We start from the raw sequence: 12239 nt of genomic DNA on the forward strand, positions 1-12239 counted from the left end.
GGGCATGAATAGAAAAGAATCTTTTGCTGCTTTTTGTTTCTACCTTCACATGTTATTTATTATCAGTTACTTCCAGGTATATTTACAGCCTCCCTAGGCACCACTGATGGAGCGACTTTAAATGAGTTTACTCAGAAGATACTGTCTGTGATGCACTCTAATTTTAGACTTTGTCTCCCTGGATTCTGTATTTGAATATAAAGAAGCAACAAGCCTTTCTCTCTCCTTTCTGTATAATCTACATTTAGAGTCTGGGAGCAGCTCGGATTTTCAACAGAAATGGAAGACAGGGAAAAAAGTGCATCGTAGGGTCACAGCCAACACAATCAAGAGCAGCAGCAGGGGCTGATTTGGGCCGGGCTGTCACTGACATGGGCTTTCAGCCAGACCCCGTTTCCAGGTGCTAAATCATGAAGCCAGTAGAGTTGCTCCCATTCACTCTCAGGAAATTGAGCCACCGTCAGGCTGTTCCCAAGGGAGAGAATAATAATAAACAGAGGGATTATAAAAAGGTTGATCACAGAAGGGTGAAAACATGCTGGTGAGGAAAGATAAATGGAACAGCAGCATGAATTGCTGCCAGGGGAAGAGTGTGGAGGAAGCACAGATGGAGAGAGAAGAGAGTGCGTGGTGGCTGGAAGCCATACAGGCGCATTCAGGTGGCATTGTGCATTTTTGCGGACAGGTACTGAGGCCCAGTTACATTTCACCTCCATCAACTATAGACTTGCCTCAACCTATCTGGGCCCAAATCATGCTCCTGAGGAACCTATCAGAGCCTGAAGCAAGTATGCTCCTCTCAGTGGTACTTCTATTAAGTACAAGAGTTTGGGAGGGTGGAGCCTAGGCCTGAGGCCAGTCAGAGGGAGATTGGTGTTGGAAGGTATATGGGCACATTTTGAGACTGACAGCTGTTGAGACCCTGAAGACAAGTTTGTGGTAGACTTTGATCTTTGCCACTGCCTCTCCCTGTGCTTCAGCTATGCTAATAAGGAGCTGATTCTTTACAGTCAGCGGCATCTCTTTTAGTTTCAGAGCAATTACCCATTTAGGGAAAAGACAGACCCACTGGGGATTTCCTTTAATGGGCTTTTCCTGGGGATGTGGCACAGGCTTATTATTCAGTGGGAAAGATAAGTCTATGATTGCCTCCTCCTGCAGCAGTCCAAACTGGGCTGCATCTACAGCAAATAATGCCAAGATAACTGGATAGTTACTCAATATTCTTGGGCCAATGGCTGACGCCATGTCTTTGATACACTGCTGCTGTGTTAAACATCCAACCACGACGACAAACAGCCCAGCTGACAGTGACAGTCATAGTAGCCGGTTTTCTGTAAAGACCAGCTACTCCTTATGACCGCCTTTCTGCTCAGTGGTGCTCAGAATAATACTGAACCTCCTGTTAGTTTGTCACTGTATGTATATGGGGTTTGTCCCCATTTTCTTCCAGAAGGCTGCATAAAGCTTGGGGAATAGCTAATATTGTTAGGAATAATTACACCAGGTGCAAATTCCTATTAGCTTTATTGCAAAAGAACAAGGTTGAACCATCGTGAATTACAGCTGGGAAGCTGAGCCCTTTCCCCAGGTCAGCCTGTTCTACTTAATGTGTGCTTCCAATAATGTTATTCCATTACAGGAAACTAGAGTTAGAAGCCCTTTCATTTACTGCATTCTATAAATTCAATTTGTCAGGGAGGAGAGCATACATTAGAAACGAGGGATGTTAGCAAAATTAAATGATAAGGCCGTTGCCAGTTCTCTTTGCATTTAAGATTGGTCTGATAAATTTGAGCCGCCAAGGAACATTTGGTAAACTAAAATAAAGCCACAGTAGAAATACATAAATAAGTCTATATAGTGTGTATATATACATGAATATCTTGGATCTCCTTCTTCCCTGCTCTTGTGTTGCAAAAAAATGGGAGGACAATATTAAGAAATCAGGATTTTCTCCTTTGTTGTACGCAGTGTCTAGCCTGATCAGCTGCAGCAGAGACAGTAAAGCAACCTCATCTGACAGTCACCTGTTTAGTCTTGTCTGCCATCCACAGACTTACTGCATAAGCATTCTAGCTTTACTAACCTGTGGCACACACAATGCAAACTAAGAAGGTCACTTTTTCTGCCCAAAGAGAAACAACAACTACTAGTGCTTGATTTTCCATTACCGAGAGTAAGATCTCATTCTGTGGTTTTAGGATGCAGCTTCTCAAGCAAGGAGACAGAGTTACACCATAGGATAACCTGTGAAATAGCAGCTTGATAAACCAAGGCCTGGACCTGGGAAGGTAGCTCTATTTCCCATTCTCCTCAGAGGAAATTGTGGGCTAGTGATGAGCTGTCACATACTGTTCAAGGGACCTTGCATCAGGTGAGCTGAGGATAGCTTCTTGCTACGCAGGAGTCCTAAGGACCTCTGTGAGGACAGCTTTGGTGTGTGTTGCAGCAAAGAGTGGGGAAGGGACAGGGTTAGTTTATCACTAAACATGCTCTCACCCCCTTTTCTATTGGAAGAAATCAGAATACATCAGACATCTACTTCCCTTTGTAGCTCCTTCCAGATGTATACTGCCTTGTCTTATGAAGCAGCCATGCCATATGATGAGTTATTGAAGCCTAGTTTTTTATTCCCAATTCTGAAACTGTTCCTAATAAGCACAGATAGAGAAAAATTGTTTCCCCAGCTGCAACATTTTTCAAAGTACTCCTAACTCTTGGAATTTCCAAATTATTTCCTCAGAAAAATTTGTTACACTGTACTGGCGACATCCTGTATAATATAGCATTGTAACTAGGAGAGACAGACAGAGTTTTATACCTACTCTGCATTACTCAAGATACTCATTACAATTTTAAAACATTCGTATATTGAAACTCCTGCAGAATAATGGTAGAAGTACTGTACAGAAGGGTGGTTGATTCTCTGCTGAAGTTCAGAAATTTTTTTTTGTATTCTAGGGGATGCTAAAAGTTCTCTGCTTCAAAAGCATTTGCTGTTGGAAACAAAGCATCACAAAAAGGGTGATTAAAAGAAAGCAGAGATGACATGGCTGTGATGGGGAGGTAAGTCACGTTGACTGAGATTTGTTCATTTTGAGGGGAGAAGGGGCAAAGGAAACACGCTGCATTATTTCCAGGGTCAGAGATATCAGTTTGGCGCTTTCTCTCATTGAAAGTTTCTTGCTTAGAAGAGTATCACATCAGTAAGAGGAGGGGGAAAGGAAGAGATTTTCCTCTTATCCCCTTGTATTACGTGGGGCTATCACAGGATACCCTACGTATTCCAGATATTCTGCAGCTGATAAAGTTTTCTCCTAACTGTTAGTCTCTTTGAAGCAATATCCATCAGTAAGACTTGGGGGAGATTCTCTGTAGCTTCAGCCTAAGTTTTGGGAGCAAACTGGCACAACTATTACATGATAACACCTGATCACCATCTTCTTTCCTAGGGGAACTTTGCTGAGCTCTGAATTGTTGCATGTTCAGGTAAAATGGCTCATCCCCACCAGGGAGAGACTGTTCAGAGTGTAGGGAATATGAGGAAATAAACCTAGATCTGTAATACTAGAAGCCAAGTAGAATAAATTCCTTTTAACAAGAGGGAGTGGGGAGGAACTTGCTAGCAGAACTTGGGTCCTGAAGCTCTGTCAAGTACACTAATGATTCCCAGACACACTCTAATTTGCAAAGCAGCAATTGCCCCAGGGAGCTGTATATTTTGCCTTTGTATGTTGCAGTTCTGTTCCAGCATAAAAGTTGAGCTACAAATTCCAGTGGCAGGACTGTACTCTCTTCTTCCATAAAAAGATTTAGTCCCTTCCTTACCAAGATCTCAGGCTGTAGACGAATATAGACAGAAAAGAGCAGTGTTCTGCTTAGCTTTCTGTGACACATGAATGCAAACTACAGAAGCACTTATATGTCTCTGACTGTTGTATCCTGTATAGACTTGATTTTTCACATGTCAGTGCTTTGCGTTTGACCCAGAAATTAATGAAATTGGAGGTACCTGGCTCTTGAAGAACTGGTCCTTGTATGAGTAAAATTTCTTGCTTTACATGGTTTAGCCTTCCTTGGAAAAACTTAGAATTTTTCTTGTTTAAACTCTGGTCCTAACTATTTTCATTAGAAAAAGGAACAAAAATTGCTTTGAGTACTAGGGCAGTAAGAGAGTAGAAAAAAAAACTAGGGAAATAATTGTTACAAAAGAACTTCATGTATGTCATTCTGCACAGAAAACTACCAGATAATTTACATTAACTGTCAATTAGGAGAATTTCATACTTTCTGGAAGGAAAGTAGCTTTGCAAATACCTGGTGTTTACTTATGTTGACTTAGTAAAATTTCACATTAACTAAGAATGTCTGACACTTGAACTTGGCCCCAAAACAGAGACCTAGTTTGTATGCGTGGTGAGAAGATGTTAAGATAAATTATTTTTCTTTTTCTCCTCTCCCTCTTACCTTCTCGTTTATAAATCTACACAGGCTCAACAGCTATTACAGAGATTCTGGCAGACAGGTGTTAAGCAGCGATGGGAGGAATAAAAAATGCCAGCGAGGAAGGAAAGAATCAACACTACCTGACAGGTCAAATTTAACAGTGCTGTTTCCAAAGGATCTATGAGCAATTTCCCATGTACCGCACAGCATACCTCTCTTTTGGTGTTAGTTACTTGGGGGAGCACTGACCCATGACCTTACAGACTCCAACAGCCACACAGAACATACAATGCTTTGTTGCGTGGGGTAAATGCTACAAACTCCATGCAAATCTCTGTTTAGATTATGCTTTTAGGTCCAGCTCCAGGAAAAGGCTTAGAGCAAGCTCCAAGGAGCAACACTCAGGGCAGGAGATAATACAACCACTGCCCCAGAAGTGGTTTCTCCCATATTCTTCTTGCTTCAACGAGGCAGAGAACATTTTACAAAGACTAGCACTACCCTTCCACCTGCATGTTCATGGATTGCTTTCCCAGAGCTTCTTCTGATCAAGTGATCTTCGTTAAGTCTTTCCACTAACATTTCTCTCTAAGTCCATGTAAAAGTTTATTACCCAGGGGATCCAAAGCAGACCAAAGACTTGTTTCATTAGCTGTTGAACTGAATTTGGGTCAAGTAGCACTGGCCCTGAAAGCCTCTGTTTCTAAGTAGGCAGATAATGAGAAATGTAATTCTTGGAGACAGCAGACAGCTCTGAAAGATTTTATGACTGAGCACAAAACTAGTGCAGTTCAGCACAGCAGCCTGCAGTATCTCAGGCATCTCACTGTACTGTCCAGCCACCTCACAGGGTCTAAGATGATTACCAACAGGTGACAATTGATTCTCTTATCATTGCAAAGCACAAATACCCAAACTAGAAGCATCCCAGAGACAAGTGGTCATTGGACTTTCAATGAGTACCTTCACTTTTTGTTTCTATAACACCTGCTGCAACTGTTATATCTCCTAGGTCATGTTTTTTAAGGAGGACAAAGTCTTTATACGTTTATCTGTAAAGAGAGAGGACTGAAGAGGGGGAAAGGAGAGGGAGCCTGAGGACGTACCTTCATTTGTTAGCCTACAGATAAATTCAGAAAACTCACAAAGCTGTGAAAGCTACAAGGGTTAAGAAAGGGCTTTGCATATAACCAGCATCACAGGGCAAGAAAAAGATTTGAAACAACATTGGGGTGATGCAGAGCAAAACATTAAGACATATATGCTTAAGACAGCTTGCTGGGAAATACAGCAAACACACTGCAGGACAAAGAAAGAAATCGGGGAGCTGCATCAGAGCACGGATTTCAGTGAATAGAAGGGTTTAGACCAAAATAAGGCAAAGGAAAGAGGTGGAACCTATGTAGGTGAGAAATGAGCTTTTTCTTTGGCCTCTCTAAAGCACAACTTGGCCCTGTAAGTTCAAAGTTGTTGTTTTTACTTAACATGAAAATGGTCCCAAATTTGAAATTGTGCAAAAGGTTCACACCCAGATCTTGTGTTCTTTTTCCTACAAGGCTGAGGTTATCAATGGATTTGGTTTTGTCCTAAAATCTACCAGTGCACAACCAGCATTTCTACTTCTTGTACTAGAGCACAAAGGGAGTAGAATATGCCAACTGAGGACCAAACATTTTCATCATCCAAAGAATGGCTATGACAACATTTCCAGTTAATGGTATATGTCCATTTCTCTGAACATTTCCTGACTATTTAATTCTTTGTTATTTCTTGTTTTCTTTCTTTTAAAAAACTCAAATCTCCACCATCTCCAGCAGCCAAGAATAAAAGCTCCTTGAGTATGCAGTACAGTTCATTTACAGCTCCTTTTTTACATCCCTTGTTTTAAAGCAGTCCCTTAAATCTCTTGAAGCCAGACCCGTCTTAAAACAGCTTTGCTGAGTTGAGGACCTGATCACCTCAGGTTGCTTGGGTTCTCACAAGTAAGTGATGTAAATTTTACCTTGCTCAGGTGATACTGGAAGAAGCTATTTAAATTAATAGTTACAAAGTGCCATCTATCTCCCTGCAAATGATGGATGCGCTTCGGAGGGGAAACTCCTCTAGATGAGCAGGTGGAGCAACTCTCATTCAAAGGAATAAAACACTTCTCGGCTGAATAGGCTAGATGTACCATCTGCATAACAAAGAGTGTTAGGTGAGCATGGGGACTTGTGAAGTGACTGGTTAGAATGGAGCTGGAGTTAAATGTGATTCGACTGGCACTGCATTCTGAGATTAATATAGAGAAGCTGCGTTTTTCCAAAGAAATCAAGACATAAGCAGAGTTCCTTGTACTGTTTTCTTGCAGTACTAATAGAGTTTGTAATTCCCTAAAGATACTCAGATGTTCCAGCCAAAGTTCTCAGGGGCAGGAAGCACAGTATTTTGCTAGACACTTATACTTCATGCATCAAAAAAGGCCCTGGCCATTTCACCCGTGTTGTAGCGGTACCACAACCATGCTTTTTAGGGAATAGAGTAGCTCTGTATTTTTTTGTGCATGCAAATTGAGAAGAACCTAGTTTTAGAAGTTAGAGAAATCTAGCATTTCTGTAATGTGCTTTATCCAAAAGCTGATGGTTTATGTATATCCACTGCAGCAACCGTGCAAGATTTGGTTCTTGCTGGTTATGTGACAATGGTGTCTGGAGGCTACAGAGCCATCAGCACTGTCTCAGGCTACCTCTCTGGCCCTCAGGGAACTGCAGTTATATACATGGTCACGTGTGCCTGCTGTTTTCAAAATAAATGTGCAGATTATATTTGTTATTCAATATCCACAGACAGCAGTGGCCAGATGGCCAGGAAGCTGAGTGTATGCCACTTCCAAGGGGGCCCTGTACAGACTGGTATTTCATAAAGAATTAGAGCTCCCTGTGGTGACATGAAGTGTGTCACATTTAATACTGGGTGTAGCTGCTGACCTGGCTTGAACTCCATTAGGGAGAATAAAACAAATGAAGTATAGCACAGAACTTGGAGAGCTAGGCCCACTGAATCATGGAGCAACACAGCAGACAGACAATCTTGGAGCCTGAAGTTATTTGTTTCAGAGAACACTGGTGGGGAGAGCAGTAAGACCAGGACTGATGACAGGCAAGGAATTTCAGAACTGGGGAAAAAGCGTGATAAGATGGTAGAGCTGATGGCTAAGAAAGATCTATTGCCTGTCTACTGTTTGCCTCCATACCCAAAGCAATAGATCCCAGTTTAGCATCCTAGCTCTGTTCAGATCACCGTGGATGTAAAAGAAAAAAAAAAAGAGAGAGGAAAGACTCCTTGCTCCTCCTTAAAAGCTACTTCTGGCACGACACCTGCAAAACACAGTGACAGCCCTTTATTCCTTGGTTCTTGCTTTTTTGGAATCACAGTTTTGCTAATGTCTAATCTACTTGCAGATTCATATTACTTCAAAGCACCTTTCTTCTGTCAATAACGTTTGAGAACACTAGAAACACATTTAAATAAACAAAAAGTCCTCAAGGCAGTTTTTACGGAAGTATCTTTGGATACAGCTAGCACTTATAACCTAGTGTTTATAGTTTGTTACATTTTAGTCTCTTTATATGAAGGCAGGAACTGCATGTATTTTCCTTCTGTGTTTGTGCAGCTCCTTATAATGTGCACTCTCAGGTCAGAGTTGCTGGCGTGAGGTCCTAGTGCATAGTAAATAACTAAATTAGCAAACAAAATTCTTTGCTCGTTTGGTGTCTTCCATTCTTTCTAAACACAGGAAAAATTGAGGATTGCAAAGTCTGTCTTATCAAACTCTCTGTAAATAATATGAACCTCTTTAGTCTAGGCACAAATCCATAGGAAAAAGTCTAATTAAAAAAAAAAAAAAGTATTAAATGTCTTCAGAAGCGCTTTTTTTTTTCTTCTCTAATATGTTTCCCTGATCTAAAATGGAATAAAGTGCAGTGATAGGATAGAACAGATTCATTTTCATTTAGAAACTGACATTGAACAACCTTAACAATGCAGTTCCAGACACGTAATTAAAATTAAAAACAAGGAACATGCAGATGTAGTTACATTTTTAAATACAAAGACATTGAGAGGAAGACAGAGAATAAATGATCTACAAATTTTTCTGGTGATGACTCTGCAGTTAAAGCAGAGATATGCCCTGAGGATTCCTGAATCACTTCATACTCCCCTTTTTTTCCTAGACTGCTTTCTATTACGTTTTCCCTGTAGAGATGTATATGCGTACGAGTGAAGAGAAGAGCAGATCCTGGACAAAACATCAAGTAAAATAAAATTAAATGATCTGTGTAATTCCCACATTATCTTCTATAAGAAAGAACCCAGGATAGGCATTGCCTCCATGTCCTCGAACTGTCCTGCTTGAATGGCTGTAAAGATGAGATACACTTGCTTATCTCTGTTCTTTAGGGAGAAGACATCACTGTTCTTGAGCAATCTTATGTTGGAGTGTGGGATTTTGATACAGCAGACACACAAACTAGGGTTATCCCAACAGCTGCAAAACCAGCTGAGAAGTGGGAAGTAGTACTGAATAGAAATTGGGTTAAAACAAGAAATATTTTTATCAGGATTTGAACCTGGCTAAAACTGGATGAAATGCAATATCTGCTCCTGTTGATTGTCTCTGAACCATGTAAGAGAAAGACTTCAAAAGCAAAAAGACCTTATTTGGGCATGAAAGCAGGCAGAGTGGGAAATTTATGACAGATGCTATATGTTCCAAAGACAGATATAATCCAGCCAAGGCCAAATCCATGGCAGTAGCTCAGCTGGAGTAAGTAGATTTCTGCCTCTTCACACAGTCTAAGGACAGAGTCCTTTGCACAAAATGTTTCCCTCTTTCAAAGGCTATTACAAGGTCTGTTTGTCACATTTAGGCTGCCACCTTTGCTTATATTTGTCACCAAAGCAGTCAGAACTGCTGTGCTGCTCTTTGAACAGCAGCTTTGCCGAACACTTTTCTCTGTGAGAAGCAATGGAACAGAGAGCGACTATGGCCAAACTGGAATAAAAAAAAACAATGCTTCTTCTGGTTGTCTTTGTACAAATTAAATATTTTGAAGGGTGATCTACAAATTCAACACGTCACTACTCTGTGAGCATCACAAGGCCAGCAACAGATCAAGCAGCTTGCTTCATTATGAGAAACTAATGGGGGAAAGAATGACTGTGAACTTCCTCTTCCAGACTCTCGCCTTGGACTTCTAACTTCATAATAGCTCCAAGGCACCACTCCAATTGCTTCTGTGGCCACCACGATATTGATGTCCAAAGCAGAAATGTGTTCTGTCTCTCATGTTCAAAACCACAGTGCATGAGCCTGTGATCTCCAGCAACGCACAACAAGAATCATTTCAGATCCTGCTAGATCCAAAAATGAAGATGTTTGCCTGAAAGGTAGGAATGAAAGGAATTCAGTTCTGCAGTGATTTTGTCAGAAGAAAGTCCTTCCTCAAACAACATTCTGTTTAATTCGTCTCATTTGTTTACAGCTGTTAATTCTGGCTTGCCAAGGAATGCCTGACTGATGAATATTGCTAGCAGAAGGATGTATTTTATCTTGAGAGCACGCTGCAAGCTGCTTCCCTACTTGGCACTATATTTCTTTGGGGTAGGAAGCAGCTGTAGTATTGCATTTACTTTCAGTTTAGTGTTCCCATGCATGGATTTCTCACTTAACAGAGACCATAAGCAGGACAAAGTGGAGGTGGGAAAGAACCTTTTTGTGCCAGCCACTGCAGTAAATGCTTCAAGTCAGCTGCTACTCATTTTGGAAATTCAACACACCATATTTCCAATACAAAGCTAAGGAGAGATCCTGCTCTCCAGAAGCTGTTTCCCGGTGCCTCTGCTGGAAGATCAGCTGCTAGCACTGCACCACACTGTGCTGCCCTAGGTGCACCTCACAGCTTTGAGTCTGCAGTGACATGTTTCCAAAGGCAGAGCAAGAGGTCCTCACTGACAACAGCAGCACTGAGGCAGCAGGCTGCCTTTTTAGTCCCAGTACATCTTTACTAAGAGCACTGCTTCCTGCAGAAGGCCAGGCAACCTGACAGAGTAGATGCTACCTAATTTTCTAAGCTTAAATTAGGAGGCTTAATGCAGCCACTGGAGAGAAACAGGTACTTGGAATTACCCTTAATAGTTAGCTCACAGTGTGGATGCTCCATTTCCCTCTCTCCAGCCTCCCTACATGCTGAACACAACAGCAGGCTGCAGACACACTCCTTGCTGCCTCTCTGCCCCCAGCATTGACCATTGCTTCAGACCTTAACTGGTGCTTACTGAAGGTATCTGGTTGCTAGTGCAGTAGACCAACCTACGCACAGCAGAAAGCATCAAGGAGACATGAAGGCTAGGAGGAAGGTCTTGGGAAACGAAATGCTAGTTTCTCTTTCTCAATTTAAGACTGGGCTGAAATTAAGTTCTAGAGAAGGGGTAACTGCCATACTTCGGTAGGCACTCCAAGTATTTGTAGTTGTGAGTGCTCTTTCCCTTTTCCATACATTTCACAGCCTGTTCTGCCTCCAACAATGATACTAGCACTTAAAACATTTCTCTGAGCCCCCTGGTGGTGCTGAACATGGTTGGTGTCTGAGCTGCCAGGCAGAGCAGTGTGAGAAGCAAGAATTGCCATGTCTTGGTAGCCTTATTCATTATATAAAATAAATAAATGCTATCTGGAATCCAACTATGCCTAACTGATGACTTCCTAACACTCTGTGTTTGTGCATGTGCGTGTAACAGCAAAATATACAGCCATTTTTCAAAAGACCTGACTGTTCAGATGACTGCTTACAAAGTACTGAGCAGAAGTGTCTGAGGTGTCTAATGGCCCTGCAACACCATGTTGGCAGTGGCTGTTCATTGACTGTGGCAGGTTGGCAGACAGCAGATAAATCTGCAGTGCACATGTTTGTGCATAATGAACATTGTCTTTATGCATTGCCTCTGCTGTGTAATCATCTATTAGTGTTAATTGCTAGAGCCTAGGGCTGAAGTGGCCTTTCATATTAAATAATATGATAATACAAAAGATAGATAAAAGAGTTTCTAAAGGGCAGCTAAAAGAAAAAGCTCCTCCCTGGCTTAAAACACGACTCTCCCTAGATTTCTCTACTGCACCTTTGGTGCAAACAGATATTTGGTGTGGGGAGGAAGAGGCTTCCCACAGGCAGTGAAGGTCAGGAGGGCTACCCTACAGATAGCATAGCCTGCCACTTCAGCTTATACCTGTCTTCCTTGCTCTGATGTCAGCTATGTCTGAATCTGCAGTTCTGGGTTTGCCAGGTATTGAAGCCCCTCCTACGCTGTACAGTGACATACAGTTCACCAATGTCCATGGCACAGGGCTGGCTGGTCCCTCTGCAGCTAGGCAGTGTGACAGATATGAAGGATGGAAATTCTTCATAAACAGCTCTTAAATGTACCTTGCACTGCAGGATGTGATGCATTAAATGAGTATCAGTCTGAGCTCTTTTAAGAGGCTCTTGTGAGGAAGGAGGGACCTTATCCAACATGCTTATCACCGAGTGCTTAACCATGATAATGCAACTGAAACATATCCAGATGCTAAGTCTGCTGGGGGTGGCAGCTTTGGTGGCTGATGTTGTATTTTAGGAGCCATCTCTGACCGGGACTTTTTTTTAAATTCTGTCACTGTCCCCAAAACAACAGTTGCCTGAGCATCCTGTTAGCCCAGCAACCAGACTGTTCAAAACGGATGGCAATAGGGTGCCAGTGAGAAAACTACAGGG

Source organism: Opisthocomus hoazin, chromosome 24 (genome assembly GCF_030867145.1).
Source record: "Opisthocomus hoazin isolate bOpiHoa1 chromosome 24, bOpiHoa1.hap1, whole genome shotgun sequence".
Taxonomy (NCBI): Eukaryota; Metazoa; Chordata; class Aves; order Opisthocomiformes; family Opisthocomidae; genus Opisthocomus; species Opisthocomus hoazin.